Raw genomic sequence first — 18,854 nt, 5'->3', positions numbered from 1 at the left:
GGGTGGAAGGGGAGAGTGGCCGGTCACCTGAGGAGTGTGCTCTGGAAGTCCTCATGGAGGAGAGAGTTGCTTGAGCTAAATCTGCTGGAAAGAGCGGCAGCAAACAGCAGGGTGGAGGGTAGGGATGAGGGAATTTTACTAGCCTGTGCCAAGCCAGAAGAATATTAAAGCAGCATAACGAGGTCACAGAAGGGCAAAAAGTTGGCAAGGTGGGCACGCCCCCTGCAAGGAAGTAGTGGGAAATGAGGCTGGAGATATCAAGTAGTAGCCCACGGCAGAAGAAATTGACAAGGACTAACACGAATGTATGTTCTGGCAAAGTTGTCAAGGATAAAGAATTTTATTCCCATTCAGACAGAAAAACAGGGGAATGATGACAACGAACTTAGACTTGTCTGAAACATGTGATGCCAGAAGACGGTGGTGTGAAATATCTTAAAAAGGCTGAGAGCAAAAGCATGACCCAAATTATTACATACAGCCAAGCTGGTGTTGACAAAGGGCAAACTGACACTCCTAAACCCACAAAAACTCAAAAATACAATAACCAAGAGCTCTTTTTTAAAAATCTCCTTCAGCAAAAATCCAGTCAATCAAGAGGGTAATCAAACTTTAAAACTCAGTGATAAGGAAGTTAATGGTAAAAAACAAAAACAAAAACAAAAACTGGAGGTGAGATTTTAATCCCTTTAAGTATAAAACAAAAACAATTGTGGGATTATGGTTATGGAATAAAATGTAAGTGACATCACAATATTAAAAAAATAATAATAGAAACAGCCCCAAATTGGAACATGTAGTTAACAAAACATTGGTTCAAGCCTCTTAATAGTTCTCATAGTCTTGTTAAGTTTAGAAGGGTATTTTAGGGGTGACTATGTCTTGTGAGTAGATAATCTGATGATTATTAATTCCTTCAGTTTCACTTCAGTTATTTTGTTGTAAATAAACTAAAAGTAAAAATAAAAGTGAAATTAGAGTAAAATTTGAAAAGAAGAAGTGTATATAGTATAATTGCATTACATATATATTATATATATATAACTTTAATGCCCAAAGAAAAGGGATGGAATAACATTCACCAAATAACAACAGTTACTGTATCTGGGTGGTAGAATTGTGGATAATATAAAAAAATATTTTGCTTCCTCTTGTAAATTTCTTTGATTTTTAAAATATATTGAGGCCACCATTACCCTGACACCAAAACGAGAGAAAGATGTCACAAAAAAAGAAAACTACAGGCCAAAATCACTGATGAACATAGATGCAAAAATCCTCAACAAAATACTAGCAAACAGAATCCAACACACATTAAAAGGATCATATACCATGAACAAGTGGGGTTTATCCCAGGAATGCAAGGATTCTTCAATATATGCAATCAATCAATGTGATACACCATATTAACAAATTGAAGGATAAAAAACATAGTATAATATCAATGGATGCAGAAAAAGCTTTCAACAAAATTCAACACCGATTTATGACAAAAACTCTCCAAAAAGTAGGCATAGAGAGGACCTACCTCGACATAAAAAAGGCCATTATATGACAAACCCAAAGCCAACATCGTTCCCAATGGTGAAAAATTCCACTAAGATCAGGAACAAGACAAGGTTGCCCACTCTCACCACTACTATCAACATAGTTTTGGAAGTTTTAGCCACAGCAATCAGAGAAGAAAAAGAAATTAAAGGAATCCAAATTAGAAAAGAAGAAGTAAAACTGTCACTCTTTGCAGATGACATGATACTATACATAGAGAATCCTAAAGATGCTACCAGAAAACTACTAGAGCTAATCAATGAATTTGGTAAGGTAGCAGGATAAAAAATTAATGCACAGAAATCTCTGGCATTCCTATAGAGTAATGATGAAAAATCTGAAAGAGAAATTAAGGAAACACCCCCATTTACCACTGAAACAAAAAGAATAAAATACCTAGGAATAAATCTACCTAAGGAGACAAAAGACCTGTATGCAGAAAACTATAAAACACTGATGAAAGAAATTAAAGATGATACAAAGAGATGGAGAGATGTACCATGTTCTTGGATTGGAAGAATCAACATTGTGAAAACGACTATACTACCTAAAGCAATCTACAGATTCAATGCAATCCCTATCAAACTACCAATGGCATTTTTCACTGAACTAGAACAAAAAAATTCACAATTTGTATGGAAACACAAAAGACCCCGAATAACAAAAGCAATCTTGAGAAAGAAAAACGGAGCTGGCGGAATCAGGCTCCCTGACTTCAGAATATACTACAAAGCTACAGTAATCAAGGCAGTATGGTACTGGCACAAAAACAGAAATATAGATCAATGGAACAGGATAGAAAGTCCAGAGATAAACCCACACACATATGGTCACCTTATCTTTGAGAAAGGAGGCAAGAATATACAGTGGAGAAAAGACAGCCTCTTCAATAAGTGGTGCTGGGAAAACTGGACAGCTACATGTAAAAGTATGAGATTAGAACACTCCCTAACACCATACGCAAAAAATAAACTCAAAATGGATTAGAGACCTAAAAGTAAGGCCAGACACTATCAAACTCTTAGAGGAAAACATAGGCAGAACACTCTTTGACATAAATCACAGCAAGATCCTTTTTGACTCACCTCCTAGACAAATGGAAATAAAAACAAAAATAAACAAATGGGACCTAATGAAACTTCAAAGCTTTTGCACAGCAAAGGAAACCATAAACAAGATGAAAAGACAACCCTCAGAATGGGAGAAAATATTTGCAAATGAAGCAACTGACAAAGGATTAATCTCCAAAACATACAAGCAGCTCATGCAGCTCAATATCAAAAAACCAAACAACCCAATCCAAAAATGGGCAGAAGACCTAAATAGACATTTCTCCAAAGAAGATATACAGATTGCCAACAAACACATGAAAGGATGCTCAACATCACTAATCATTAGTGAAATGCAAATCAAAACTACAATGAGGTATCACCTCACACCGGTCAGAATGGCCATCATCAAAAAATCTACAAACAATAAATGCTGGAGAGGGTGTGGAGAAAAGGGAACCATCTTGCACCGTTGGTGGGAATCTAAATTGATACAGCCACTATGGAGAACAGTATGGAGGTTCCTTAAAAAACTACAAATAGAACTACCATATGACCCAGCAATCCCACTACTGGGCATATACCCTGAGAAAACCGTAATTCAAAGAGTCATGTACCACAATGTTCATTGCAGCACTATTTATGATAGCCAGGACATGGAAATACCCTAAGTGTCCATCGACAGACGAATGGATAAAGAAGATGTGGCACATATATGCAGCGGAATATTACTCAGCCATGAAAAGAAACGCAATTGAGTTTTTTGTAGTGAGGTGGATGGACCTAGAGTCTGTCATACAGAGTAAGGTAAGTCAGAAAGAGAAAACCAAATACCGTATGCTAACAAATATATATGGAATGTAAAAGAAAAAACAAAATGGTTCTGACGAACCTAGAGGCAGGACAGAAATAAAGATGCAGACAGGGAGAATGGAGCTCAGGACACGGGGAGGGGGAAGTGTAAGGGGACGAAGTGAGAGAGTGGCATGGACATATATACACTACTAAATGTAAAATAGATAGCTAGTGAGAAGCAGCTGCATAGCAGAGGGAGATCTGCTCAGTGCTCTGTGACCACCTAGAGGTGTGGGATAGGGAGGGTGGGAGGGAGGGTCAAGAGCATGGGGTTACGGGGATATATGTGTATGTATAGCTGACTCACTTTGTTATACAGCAGAAACTAAAACAACATTTATAGCAATTATACTCCAATAAAGACGTTTAAAAAAAGTAATATGTTTATTCTATAAATATTTATTGAGTGTTTATTGTTATTTAAGCACTGGGGATACACTGTGAACTATAAAAATAAGATCCTTGCATCATGGAGCTTGCCTTCTAGTTAGGAAGACAGACTATATGTAAGAAAACAAATAAGGGTAGTTTATGATGAGTGATATGAAGGAAATGAGAAGGGGAGGAGCAGGGTGCACATTCGTTAGGATCAGGAGGGAATGAACATTGAGCTGAGCTGAGACCTGAAGCAGCAGAGGAGCCAGCCTGTGCAGTGCTGGGGGAAGAGCATTCTGGACAGAGGCAACCTGGCTTCGGGGTAGGAAAAGACTCAGCACATTTGAAGAATAGAAGAGAGGCTAGTGTGTCTGAAATATAAGGGAGAGAGCTTGGTGGGATGATTTTTAAGAGATTAAAGGGAATCTGAACATATAGAACCTGGGAGGTCCTGAAAGCCAGTTTGGATTTTATTCCACTTTCATTAGCAAGACACACACACACACACACACACACACACACACACACACACACACACACGCTTTTTCAGATATGACTGCATCTGCTTGGAGCCATTTTTGAGGAGCCTGAGCTCAAACAGTTCTGAAAAGGAAGCCAACAAAGCCTCATCCCTGGACACTTCACTTATGCAAGATAATAAATTCCTTATTTTGCTCAAATATTTTCTGTCATCATTTTCAGCTATTAAATGGTATCTAGCCCCAGGTACCTTGTCATATGTTTGGGCCCATTATCAGGAACTCTCCATGAAATGCTACTTAGCTTCAGTGACTTTAAGCAAGTTGAAGCCTGTATGCTATGTTAAAAAATAGAGGAAATAGATTTTCAAATCTCAGTCCACATTTACCTTTTTATTAAGTGTAGCAGAATTTATGGAAAGTAAAAATATCTCTCTATGAGGAAGTTTGAACTGTGTGGTAGGAGATCTGTAGACATTTGACTCATATCTTTAAGATATTTTTGGTGGTAGTTGAATTTCTCATTAAAAATAGATGATGCAGTAGTTATTGTGTAAATTATTAGTTCAACATAAACCCAACTGGAATTGCTCATTTTAACAAATCACCCAATATTTCAAGCTCCTTACTATATATCTGGCTTGTAAAGACCGATTGTAGCATCTACTAACAGCCTAGCGGAGAGCCTTGCACCTTGTAGGTGTACAAAAAAATTGTTGATTAGGCTTTGTGATTGGATAGAATTATTTACAAAATATCACATTCTACTCGTGTAATTTTTTTTTTTTTGCGGTACGCAGGCCTCTCACGTTGCGGAGCACAGGCTCCGGACACACAGGCTCAGCGGCCTTGGCTCACAGGCCCAGCTGCTCCGGGCCACGTGGGATCCTCCCAGAGGGAGGCACGAACCCGCGTCCCCCGCATCGGCGGGCTAACTCTCAACCACTGCGCCACCAGGGAAGCCCTCTACTGGTGTAATTTTACTCACTGGTCACAAACATAAAACCCTGCATAAACTATATGTATTAGTTTTATTGAAGGAAATGAAAATCAAAAGAAACACTCCCCCTTGTGGTTAATTATTCCAATTGCAAATCCTTCACCTTACAAGTGGAAAGAAATTAGATACAAAAGAGCTTTTTGCAAATATGTTCTTTACCGACCATATTCTGAAACCAATATAGAATCTCCCAGTTTCATATGGTAGAGGAAAACCAGATCTCAAAGTTTCATTTCTGTAAAATCTAAGACATACACAACAAATTGGTTAAAAAACAGAGAAAAATGCCCCCAATAAGGGTTGATAACCAATGAAAAGCAAAGCTCCCTTAAGGAGTGCGGTATGGGCTCTAGGACAGCTCCTAGAACTCACTTTCTGGAGTCATTAAGAGAGGGCGCTGAGGGAAACAAAAACCTGAAAAACATTACCAAAGGGGTTTGGTGAAGCAGAAACCTATAGAATTGGAAGACCCACGCCCTCAGAAATAAAAAAGAGATCTGAGTCAGTTGCAGGTGCAGGGAGAGGCTGAGCCCAGAGTCCTTGGTAGACAGGCCAGGAAAAGTCCTCCTCGTCTTAAAGGCGCTCAAGAAGGGAGCCAATTCACTTTTCACACACCTGTCAGCAGTATGAGAGTAGAAATGACTGACGCCTGAATACCCGGCAAGAGCACAAGCGGGGCTGCATTTCCTTAAAAGTAACAAAAGTTCCAGAGGCCCAAATCCAGCTAGAGGTTGAGGATGATCTGAAGCCCCAGTTTACCCCTAGATGTAAAGAGGACACCCCTGGCATTATGAAGTAAACCCGGCTGAAGACCTTTAATAAAGCCCCAGAAGAGAGAACAGAGCCTGTTCTGGCCAATGAAGGTTGCAGGCAGGCCTAGCTGAGAAAAATCTCTTCCAGCCCTAACTGACACCCCACCCCATGCCCTCAGGCTACACATAATTTTTCCTTCTCTGTACCTCAGGGGTCAACAAACTTTTTCTGTAAAGAGCCAGATAGTAAATATTTAGACATCCCAACCATATGATCTCCATTACAGCTGCTCAACTCTGTTGTCGTGCAGCCGGTGATAATATGTAAGTGAATGAGTAGGGCTTGTTTCAATAAAATGATTTGTAAAAACTGGAGATGGGCCACTTTGTCCCTCAGGCCATATTTGCTGATCCTTGCAGTGTCACTTATAAAGTAAGGAAAAAAGAATGGAGTGAAAGAGAATTCAGCCATATTAAACAGCTCTCTACAGGCACTAGATAGAAAGGGCTAAGGTCCTTGAGGGAAGGAAAGCACATGTGGTGAGCCTCACTTTAATTCCAGCTTTCTCTTTGAGGGTGTTCTCCACACCCTGGCACAAGGAAATAGAGCTCAAGAAGAGAACAGGCAAATCAAAAATAAAACACTAACTAGAAGAAACCTGGTGTGACTATATTCACATAGAACAAAATACAGGGCACGAAGTGTAAGAACTGAAGGATAATATATCATAATAAAAAGGTCAATTCAAGAAGAAGGTACAACAGCCCTAAATTAGTGTATATCATATAACATGGCTTCAAAATACATAAAACAAATATTGACAGAATTAAAGCAAAGGTAGATAAATCCACAATCATAGTTGAGGATATTAACCTACGTCGATGAACACAAGTCTATCAACTAATAGACAAACGAGCAGACAAAAATCAGTAAGCATAGAGATGAGTTGGATACAAGTTAATCAATTTGATCTCATTAACATATAGAACACTATATCCAACCTAATTCTAGGTTGATAGTTATTTTTCTTTAGGTACTTTAAAGACATTTCTCTACAGCGTCTTGTTTTTATTTTTGCTTGTTACTTTACCTTTCTTCCTCTTTACCTAATGTTTTTTTGTTTGTTTTTTTGCCTCTGTCTGCTTTTTAGTTTTCTCTGCTTTAGTGTCCTGAGAACTGTTGTTTCATATGTTTTGTCCTGTTTTTTAGCTGTTTCAATTGGAAGGATAAATCTTGCCCATGTTAATCTTAACCAGAAGAAGAGGGTTTTTCCATACCATTTTGGTATAAAAGCCAGAGAGGTATCAATACATTCCAGTTTGTTTCTTGGGGCATGACAGTCTGGCTGCCTGGAGTTCTGTGCATACAGAGGGTGTGGTGGCTGGGAATTCAGGGGTCAACTTTCTAAGTATATATTTTAATTTAAAACTCTAGTTTTTCTCTCTGTTCTCATTCCCACACACAATTTTCTCCAGCTCCAGGTTTCTGACGCCCAATCTAAACCTCCTCAGCTGTAACCTTCTCACTTTTCTTTACATTTGCATGCACTCAGCCTGCCATACTGACAAGACCTTGCCTTTATATTTTTAATGCTGGTCAATTCTTTTAGCACTCTATATATTTATTTTTACTCAGGGAATCAAATTATTTAACAGAGTTCTAAAAATAGCAAAGCAATCTAATGCTCAGTTAACATTATCTAAGTCCGGACTTCGTCACGTTTCACTTAGCTTCAGGAGTCCATTTAATCATTTTACATATCTTATGCACTTTTATACACATTTTATGCACATTTGAATTACATGCATTTGAAGTCATCCAACTAAATGACAGGAATAAAGTTTCACTCTGTAAAATATTTGAAATAACAATAATGTAAATGAAAATAAATTAATGAAAATCCATTAATTCAATTATCAAAATGAATGAATTAAAATCAGTCCAAGATTGCTACTCTTAGAATTGGCTCTGAGTGCATGCGATTTTTGCTTTTGCCACATGATGGCATCACTTTAGCTAATAATTACAAATATCATTCTCCAAAAGAGTTTTGTCTTAAATTATGCATCTTCTGAATGCTACTATCTTTGTAAATTATCCTTTTGTATATATAAACTGTGATCGCCCAGTTTGTAGGCCTGACCAATCCAACAGTTTGACTTTGAACTATGGAATAGTCAGGGATAATCTATCAAGGTTCTCCACAGATCCTTCACTGTGGGGACCTGAAGCTGTTGATTCCTAAAAGTTTTTGCTGTCGAGTTTAGAGATGTCCTTATGAAAAGCCCAGTGAGTTATACAGATTACAGTGCCCTGCTCTTACCGATATATAATTAAGTCAGATAAGAGTGCTTACTGTGTGAATCCAAATGCTGAGAGATTAAAATGTGTCCCGGTCAATAATCAAAGATAAAATATCAGGGAAGATGGAGATAGTCCCCTGATTCATAAGGTAAGCTTATCAGGGATAATCAATGAACACAATTTAATTATATACAGGAAACACTTCAGTGTGCTTTCTCTGTGCTTATGGGGCCTTAAACATCAAGGACCCTTTCTGGCTATGGCTCCACCTTTTGTATTGTTTCTGTCCCTTAATGAGAATACCTAGCATTTTTTGAGAGCCTTCTACATGCCATGCTCAGTGCTTCACATTTTCTTATGCCATTTAATTCTTACTGCAACCCTGTGAGGTAAGCATCATAATTCTTATATCAATAGATGAAGGAAGCTCAGACATTTATCTGGGGTCATTCATCTAGTAAATAACAGAAGCAGGGTTTGAATCCGGCTCCTTTGTGCTCCCAAACCCACACATTCAAACCTTCACTCAGGATGCTTACCGTTTCCCTTGAATATGTGACCCTACACCTTCTACCATTTCCCTATCTTAACTGGCATCCACCAGTTATTATGCTTGACAGTTTTCTGCTAAAAATAACTTATATATTCCATAATTATTCACAACTGTTTAAAAATAATGGTGAAAGGGCATCATATATCTATTATGCTCCAGTGCCCTGATTAATGTGCACTTTGAATGGTCCTGTGGAGGTTCCGAGAGTTTACTTGATAGAGTAATTCCAGAGGGACATATAGACCTGCAATGAGTGGGTTCAAATCTGCAGTTAGTTCATTCAGCAGGGCTGGACATCACATTACACAGAGGAGCTTTAGAATCTCAGAGTTAGAAGGGATGACGAAGATCACTGAGTCCAAATAAATGACCTTGAATGCACTCTGCCGTGCGCCTACCAAGCAGTTGGCCACCCACTCCTTGAATACCCTGAATACCAGAGAACTCTGTAGCCCAAGAGTTCCTTTCAGTCTTGGACCGGTGTGATTGTTCTTCTTTATGTTCTGACATATAGCAGGGATAGCCAGCTGCTAAGGAGATGGAGGTGGCCATGGCAGCTACAGTTGGCAGAGGATTTCCCACTTGATCGAAACTGGTTCAGGTGCTGGGTCAAAACCTATCTCTGGAGGAGGGCCATCAAGAGAAGTTTTGGCAGGGCAGATGCTGGACGGAAGTTTAAAGCTTGTGAAAAGTATTTTTATTTTAATGTACCTATCTGGTTCAACCTTTTGAGGTGAAATATAAATGTACATAAACCAGGTCTGATGAAGGTTCTTAGAACAGCTGAATCAGATGACAGATCAAAATCTACTTAAGAAAAAAACAGTCATAATGTAAATCTGCAAAGACCATCATTACGCTACATATTAAAATCTCCTCCTGGACTTCGTGTATAAACAAAACTATATGATTAATCTGAAGTCATCAAAAGTGCCTGGAAAAAACACATTTATGACAGGTACGCCTTAATAATTGTGCTGATTTTCCTTTCCAACTAAACACCTAAAATAATAATAGCTAAAATAATCATTTCCACAAGAGGGCGCCAGTAGCTATCTTAATCTCAACAAACGGGAGCTCAGTTTTGGAATACAAAACGGGCTGTCACATTTTATATTTACGTAGTCACACCATATATTTCAACGTAATTCACATATTTTACTTGGGAAATTACCTCCACTGTTGCTGTCTCTCAAAAAAATAACATTTTACTTTTCAGAAAGGTGCAGTTCCTAGTTGATATTAAAAAAATGTTCTCTCACCTTTAATTCCAGTATTGTTTAATTCTTTAAGATAAATACAAAATGCATTTTACAACTGAATTCATGTTATTAATATTTTTACAATTTCCTTAAAATATGAAATTTGGGCAAGATTGCTTTGCTTTAAATGACAAAACAAAAATGCCTCAATTTCCCCCATTTTATGGACAAATCTAAGAGAAGGTCTGGGCAATGTCTAGGGGTGTTGCTAAATTCATAGGTGGCTCAAAATTTGGCAGGTTCTCCAAAGCGCCCTATGTTGCTCTTTGGAAATGATTAATGAATCTCTGGTAGTTACTCCTAGCATAAGCTTCCTAGTTCACACACACACACACACACACACACACACACACACTCACACCGATGCTTAAGACATTTCATATACTTAGTTTTCCCCCACCCTCCATCTTTCACATTGAGTCCTCCACTTGCTGCATACAAAGAATAACAGGAAAATTGACAGGAAAATCTGCTTACTCCCTGGGACAACAGTGTCAAATTGGTCCCTTCTAGGAAATGCAAGGAGAATCTTCATAATTTAGTATGTTTTTCCATAGTGTTGGTCTCTATCCACAAAGGAGGAAGTTCTTAGCAATAAAAATAGTATTTATTGAGCACCTAATTGTGTCAGACATTATAGAATAATAATCATACAAGGCACAATTTATTTTATCCTCTTAACAACCCAATGACTTAGGTATTATTAACACTCCCATTTTACAGCTGGGAAAACTGAGAAACTGAGTCTCAGAGAATTTAAGTACTTGGTCACGTTCCCTTGCTCTGGTAGAGCCAGGATTTGGATCCAGTTCTATCCTATTCCAAGGTCCTAAACTTTAAACTATTATTCTTCATACCCCTCTGAAATGTTTGAACAAGGGTAGATCTGGAAAATCTATGACCTCCTTTGGTGGATGTCATAGGATGTGGGAGAGATGGAGGAAAGTTATTTCCAAACTTCAGGTGGATCTGAGTGGCATCAGCCACCTCCAAACACTGTTACTCGGTCAGGAATGGGCACGTGACCTAGGTCACATTCCAGGATTTTTGTTTGAGCGCCTGGGAAAGTGAATTCTCCTCTGCTGGCGTCTGATGAGGTGAGCCTTGAGTGAGCCTCCGTAAGGACCCCAAGACTCCTCCATCTACCATTTCTCACCCAGAGAAAACACAGTGGAGCTGGGGACCTAAGGACACCACGTAAACCAGGAATCCATATGAGCCGAAGTTAGGTGACACAATACACTTCCTCACTGGCAGAGCCATCTTGGGTTGAGCTTTCTGCCTCTCATACCTCGATGTGCTTGAGCTGATTCATCCAGCTCAAATACAGCAGTGCAGCAGACACTGAGCAGACTTTCCCAAGCTTGGCACCAAGAACAGAAAACACCACATGTGAAATCATGAAGTGCCTGCATTCTGAAGACAGCGGCCAACAATGGACCAGACAGTTCCCGCAGGGCGCACGAAGAGTCCGCAGAACTGACCCACCCACATGCGACTGTCCCCGGCCCTCCAGTCTGGAGGGCAGAGGACTGGGGAGAGGAATGGGTGAGAGCCAATGGATTGCTTGTCCTCAGGGAAACTGTAGGGTTTAAATGAAAGATGATTCTTCCCCTTCCCCAGGGAGAAGGGGAGGGTACTCCTGTCACCAAGACAAGTGAGAGTGAGACTGCAAGAGAACAGCTCAGACTGGGGCCTGCATGACTCACACTCTCAGCAGAATGGATGGATGCCCTGGTGAGATGTCTGCCTAGGCAGTGAACTGGCTGATTTGTCCCTGTGCCTATCTGGGTGGGGGACCGAAAGAGACAGCAGAAGGGAGAGAGGGGGCGGTCTCCCCTTCCACTGTTTGGTGGCAAAGATGAGCGAGTTGACTGTGGGTCAAGTGGGTACCACAGAAAGTAGCCAGGTTTTAGGCATCTTGCTCTGCCCACAGTGGTGGCCTCCTGGCAAGGGGAGTCCAGTAACGAGAAGCTGTGGGGTGTTGGCACCAGCAGATGGGAGGTGGGAGAAGTGGAGTGAGAGCTGGATCTCCTGGTCAGGGAACTGTGGAGTGGACAGGTCCAACAGGACCCTCTGAAGGACTCATCCACAGACCACACAAGAAAGATTACAAGGAAGTGATGGGATTTAAATCAAATTTGAGATTGATGCTTTAAAATAAATGAGTTTTAATGACTCGAAGTGACTGGAAATTTATGTGATCGATCCCAGATGGTATTAAGTGACAAGAAATGAAGAATGAATGAGGCAGAGTTCAAGGCAGTGACTGGAAAAAATAAACTCTTTATAAATTTCCACTCCACAGAGTTGAGACTGTTCAGAAACTCTAATGGGATATTGGAGAATTCCTCCCTCACCATACAGACATCTGAAAACGGACCAAGAGGCAATAGAAACTCTGGCATTAGGTCAGAAGTGGCCATGGCAAATGCGGCGCCAATATCTCCGTCCACGGTTGCACTGCACTGAGGGTCTTCCTATAAATCCTATTTCAGAAGACTTTGCTAGAACAGATTTGGGGTGGGGAAGGCTAGGCCAAGGGGAAGGTCAAGGTGTATATCCAGTGGCTACCCAGGTTGCATTAAACTGGATAACTAGCCAAAATCTATTGAGACTCATTTTGAGAAGCCATAAGAAATCAGCTGCTCTTTCCTATGTGAAAGTTGTCTCTTATTTTCTATATGTGGGGATGTGTTGTTGTTGCTTTAGTATAATTTTAAAAGATTACTCTCATCCTTAAAAATTCTGCATGGGCAATGGGAACCTCTAGAATAATTTTAAAGGCTAGTGGGATATGGGAGAATGAGAGCACGGACCAAGGTTTTGCACTCAGATATCTAGAGGAACCACCAAGCAGGGGACGTGGCAGTGAAAGGGGCCGGGAGGGGCACAGTGCGCATGCCTCATCCTATGACGCAGCGGCTGCTGAACTGCAATGTGGTGTTGCCATGTGAGCGTGCATACTCAGTTTGGCCAAGTCTAACACTTTTTTAAGAGAAATGAAAAATTCAGGTTATTATATAAATCTCATCATTTTTAAGTATTGGCAATTATTCAAAAAATTTTAAACAGTGCTGTATGGGCCAAAAGAAACCTATCTATGAGCTGATATGGCTGGTGGGCTGCTAGCAACCTAGGCCATAGGTAACGTGAGAAGGTGGTCGGAACTGAAAAAGGAATGAAGGCTCAGGGCCTATCAATCATTATTGCTCCTAAAATGAGTTCTGGACCAGAGGCATCTCTCAGACTGGAAATAGGAATTTTGTAGGAGGTCTGAGGGGTACAGGAAAGCAGGAGAAATTCTGCTAATGCCAAGAATGAGGCACTAGTGCCCCTAGCACAATGTCATCTGCTGCAAATCAGCTACTGACTAATTTCAAGCACCACTCAGAACAGGTGAGGAGACTGAGATCCAGCTAAAGCTAGAACCTGCTTTGGTAACGTATAAATGAATGCGCTGCAGATAAGACCAAGAAGATTTTTTTTTAAATGGACCAAGGGATGTAAGAGAATTTCTCAAAGATAGAGGTATCAGAGACACCCTGGATGGTACAAATAAACTTATTCACAAAACAGAAATAGAGTCGCAGATGTAGAAAACAAACTTATGGTTACCAGGGGGGAAAGGGGAGAGGGATAAACTGGGAGACCGGGATTGACATACACACACTAGTATATATAAAATAGATAACTAATAAGGACCTACTGTAAACCACAGGGAACTCTACTCAATACTCTGTAATGGCCTATTTGGGGAAAGAATCTAATAAGGAATGGATATATGTATATGTATAACTGATTCACTTTTCAGTACAGCAGAAACTAACACAACATTGTAAATCAACTATACTATAATAAAAATTTTTTAAAAAGACAAAAAACACATTACCCAGAAAAAGAGGGGGAGAGAGAGAGAGAGAGACACCTTGGAAGAGGAGAAATATACAAATGCAAAGTTCCTGCAAAAACATCTGAAGCACAGAGGAAGAATCTTTGAAAGCCCAAAGGCCAAATGTCTTCCTCCCCCAGGAGAGCGTCACAGAAGCTGAATGTGGTGTAGGCGGATAGGGGATATGTACAGCAATGAAATCAGAGCGGGTTATGAACTGTTCTGAGAAAATGCTATGCCCAGACGCTGGCCGTGAGGTGAGCATCTTGGTTAGACATCTAACCCAGACAAGGCTGGAGTCATAAATTTCTAAGACAAAAGCTCATCTAGCATTTGAATTACTGTAATAGCCTCCTAACTTGTCTCCCTGCTTATGAACTTGGCCCTCTACAGTCTGTTCTCAACATAGCAAGCCAAAGTGATTTTTTAAGACTTAAATCTGATATCACTCTTCGAAAAAATCTTCCATTGCTTCCCAGTCACTTGGAATAAACGCCAGAACACTTAAAATGGACAACAAGGCCTTGATCTGGCCTCAGCTCTCTCTTATCTAATGTCATTTCCTCCAGCCCCACACACCTTGCCCGTTCTGCTCCAGCCATGCTGACCCCCAGTCATTCCCTGAACACACCAACACACTCAGGACCTTTGCACATCCTGTTTCCTCTGCCCGAAGGGCTCTTCTCCCAGATAACTAAACTGTGCACCCCCTCACTTCCTGCTCAGCGTGCACTCTCAGAGCAGCCTTCACTGACCACCCAAGGCAAAACAGCAGCCCTCCCACCTAGCATTCTCTTTCCCCATAAATCTGCTTATTTTCCTTGTATCACTTATCACTACCTGGTATATTGTTTTTCATTTATTTGTTTATAATCATCTCTTCCCACTAGAATGCAAACTCCATTAGGATTTTGTCCATTGATGTAACCTCAGAGTCCAGAACACTGCCTGACACATAGTAGGTGCTTGATAAAAAGTTATTGAATGAAGAAGTGAATGAGTGAGTGAACAAAGTAGGGAAACTTCCAATAACATCTGAGAAGACTGACAGGCATAGACGAGGAAATGACTTAATTCTGAAAGAAATTTGGAACCTTTGGGCTGTTTCCAAATTTAAAAAAACATGATTACCCTTGTCTATTCCTCCACTGTGATGACTAATGTTAGTGACACGAAGTTGAAAGAATGGGTGGTTCCTTTCTGGAAAGAAGGAAGGCTGACTCCTTGAAAACTGTTGAGAGATCTGAAAGGAGCAGATAGAGTTCCAGGCTTGCATGAAGAAATTGGCTCTGAAAGGACCCATATGTGGGTTTACAACTCAGAGGACATTATGTCTAAAAACTGTTAGTGAGATTGCGCCAGAATCTGTAATCAGGACCTGTGACTTTTCTGGATTTCTTAACTTTAAAAAAAAAGTCCATGATTTAGATATATTGCTTCAGAATGCTGGCTGTCATCAAGACCTAGTAGTGACAGCAGTCTTTAGGGAGTGCTAGTGGGCTTTCCTTATTTGCTAAGCATTTTTTCCTCTGTAATACATATTTATAAAACATGATGGGGAGAGAGAGGCAAATATTTGAAATATTTTCTCCCAAAGCTTTTTTTGTCTACTCTCTCTCTCTCTTTAAGGCCATAGATATGTCTGTCTGTACATATGTGTAAGCATATTTATTTCCCCTCATGGAATTGTTTATCCTCATCCACACTTTGCTTCTAGAAGTGGGTGGGAAGGGGCTAGGCACAGGATGAGTAACTTAGTTCATTACCCAATATTAGGCATTTAACATCACATTAATCAAATGGCCTCCACTAGAAAAGACCAAGGGACAAAAATAACTCTCATGTTGCTATAATAAATGTCTATATTTGATATGGGAAAGGCCTTATCAATTTTAAGATTTATATTTGCTTAATGTTTTGAATTTTAACTTTATTTAGTTTCAAAAGTTTTTCAAGCTGCAGTGTAGGAAACAGCTTTGTTTTTAGAATAATTTCTTTTAATTCAAGTTTAATAAACTCAAGATGGGGAAATGACTCAAAAACAATAAAATGTGTTTTTCTAAGCAAGCATATTAGGTTATAACATGAAGAAAACATGTGAATAAAACCTCAAAGAGTATAATTTTTTATTAGAATATTTTATGGGCCCAGTATTCCTTGTAGCATATATAGAATTATGTGCCCAAATCTCATTACACGTAACAAAAACAATGTACCAAAGCACAACCACTCAACAGTCAAAATGGGCCTTGAGACACAAGAGTTGCTTCATTCTTTGCAATCGACAAAAACCTCATTAGGTTGTCCTGAAATGGATGGAACTTTTCATGGCCTCTTTACAGTAAGCGAATACTCTACTCTTTGACTCTATCGATGGAGTCCTCTCTATTTCAAAACTTCTGAATTTCTGTTGCTCCCAACCTACTTTACATTGTAGACACCTAAAATCCATTTCCTTTATTCACTGATCTACTCATTTAGAAAAATAACTAAATAAATAAACACCTAAGTTCAACCCATTCCCAAGGAGAAATAATGACATATAAGTCAAATTTTAGTCAAGGATTACAATTTAGAACATAAATAATTATATTCTGGGGCTTGGTATGATCTTTGTTGTACAGAGCCAAGTTTCAGAGGAATTCAAGAAGGAAGCTATCACCTCCAGGAAGAGCAGGAAAGTTTTCATGGAGGAGGTGACATGTAAGCTGGATATCCAAGACTATACAGCAAGATTAGAGGCAAAGAAAGGAGGGCAGTGTTGGTAGAAGAATACAAAAAAATGAAGTCCACATGGAAGAAATAACATGAGCTAAGTCACTGAAGCAGGAAAGGCCAGAGAGTGTTCTAGAAATGGGAACAGTGAAGATTCTTCTGAAACATGGTGATCAAGTAGCCAAGAAAACACAGATGTGTATGGAAGGACAACTTCAAATCAGATAGTGTAAATGTTTGAATGCAAAGCTGAATTAGGAATAATGTCATCTGCAAGAAACACAAAGTCTGGTTAAAACATAAAGACAATTTATTGCTTTCTTAACAATAAATCCAGAAGTAGGCAGCCTCAGGGTTGTGTCAGCAGTTCAACAGAGTTCTCACAGAACACAGTCTTTCTACCACTCTGCCATCTGCAGGGACTTTTTATCCTTATATCTGTCTCCTCATGGTGGCAAAATGGATGCATAATCTATATGCATTATAACTATATTCAATATAGGAAGCAGGGAGAAAGAACAGCAACAACCACATATGTTCTTTTTATCAGAAAAGCAAAGTCTTTCCAAGAATCTCTGGTAGTCATATCTCATTACCTAAAAATGAGTCAATGGCCACTTGCAAGGGAAACAGAGGCAGAGTAAAAAAAGTATCTGCTTTCCAGCTTTTGTAGTGGGGTGGCGAAGAAGAAAAGTGTTGGGAATGGCTGTTGTTTTAGCAAGCCAACCTGCCCAAGCAAGGATGGATTCCGTGGGTCTTACTGGCAATAGATAGTCATTAAAGATTTCAGAAGAAAAACAACACACAGGCTTTAATATGATTGATCTGGTGGTGGTACGAAGAATGGAGAGAAAGCTGAGAGACTGGAGGCAAAAAGAAAAATTCAGAGCACACCCCATTTTAAACATGTTGAATTTGAGGTCTTTTTGTACACACATACATACATGCACACATATGTACATGATATCCATTCCCAAGTGGCACGATGATGGGAGTGGATTTGTGTCAGTTTGTGTCTCCTGCCTTTGACTGGGTTTGCACTCACACTTCGTGCACCACACTGTGCTGTAGGGGGGCATCACTGGACCAAAGTTACAGATGCTTACCCGCCTGTCTGCAGGCATCTCCACTTGAATATCCCACCAACCGTATCCAATTTATTACTTCCAACAATAAATTTAAATGGCCACTATGACTAAAATAATTCGTGGCCAAAGGCATATTTTTGTATTGTGTTATAGCATTCTACATTATTAGAAAGAATAGGAAGTCTGTTTGTATTATTTTAGAGAAACATGAAATAGACACAAATGACTCTAAGGCTAAATTTGAATTGGAATAAACTGTATTCATTCGTTGTGCTATCCACAATTATAATGTGTTTAAATTCAAAGATAATATTTCGATTATGTACAGTGCAAAAAGTTCAACATGCTGTTTATACTTAAATGACATAGGAAATTTACCATTCACCATATTAAAAAAATAGACAATTACGAAGAGTCTCTCAAAATTTGCATATTACCTTCTGAATCTGGTTGGCAAGCAAATTTTGAGGCAATAAAAGTTATAATTTCCAGGGCTTCCCTGGTGGCGCAGTGGTTGAGAGTCCGCCTGCCGATGCAGGGGACACGGGTTCTGTGCCCCAGTCCGGGAAGATCCCACATGCCACGGAGCGGCTGGGCCCGTGAGCCATGGCCGCTGAGCCTGCGCGTCTGGAGCCTGTGCTCCACAGCGGGAGAGGCCACAACGGTGAGAGGCCCGCGCACAGCAAAAAAAAAAAAAAAAAAAAAAAAAGTTATAATTTCCTTACCACGACTATGCCAGTTATTAGAATGGCTGATGGAAGCAAGGTGTCTTCCCCATCACATCACTTATTCTTTATGTGATTATGCTGTATAATTTGTATAAGTTGCTTCAAATTGGTTTTAGATTGAAATGGAGATAATTAAGTAAATAAATAAGAACAAGATATGCTAGAAAAATGGTTACGGGATCAGAAGCCTGGTTTTCATAAAAAAGGATGACGGAATCTGATGCCTAAAATGTAATCTGTTGAACCTCAGCAC

At 39.7% G+C, this 18,854-nt stretch overlaps 1 protein-coding gene and 1 pseudogene across 2 annotated transcripts in view; both read right to left on the bottom strand.

Moving 5' to 3' along the window:
* Positions 1-18,854, bottom strand: part of LOC132423585 (elongation factor 1-alpha 1 pseudogene) — a 205,026-nt pseudogene that overhangs the window by 6,190 nt on the left and 179,982 nt on the right.
* The window catches only part of MOCS2 (molybdenum cofactor synthesis 2), a 51,395-nt gene that overhangs the window by 24,824 nt on the left and 7,717 nt on the right, over positions 1-18,854 (bottom strand). The window lies entirely within an intron of this gene.

This window comes from Delphinus delphis, chromosome 3 (genome assembly GCF_949987515.2).
Source record: "Delphinus delphis chromosome 3, mDelDel1.2, whole genome shotgun sequence".
NCBI classification, from domain to species: domain Eukaryota; kingdom Metazoa; phylum Chordata; class Mammalia; order Artiodactyla; family Delphinidae; genus Delphinus; species Delphinus delphis.
This window is presented reverse-complemented; position numbering and strand designations above follow the sequence as displayed.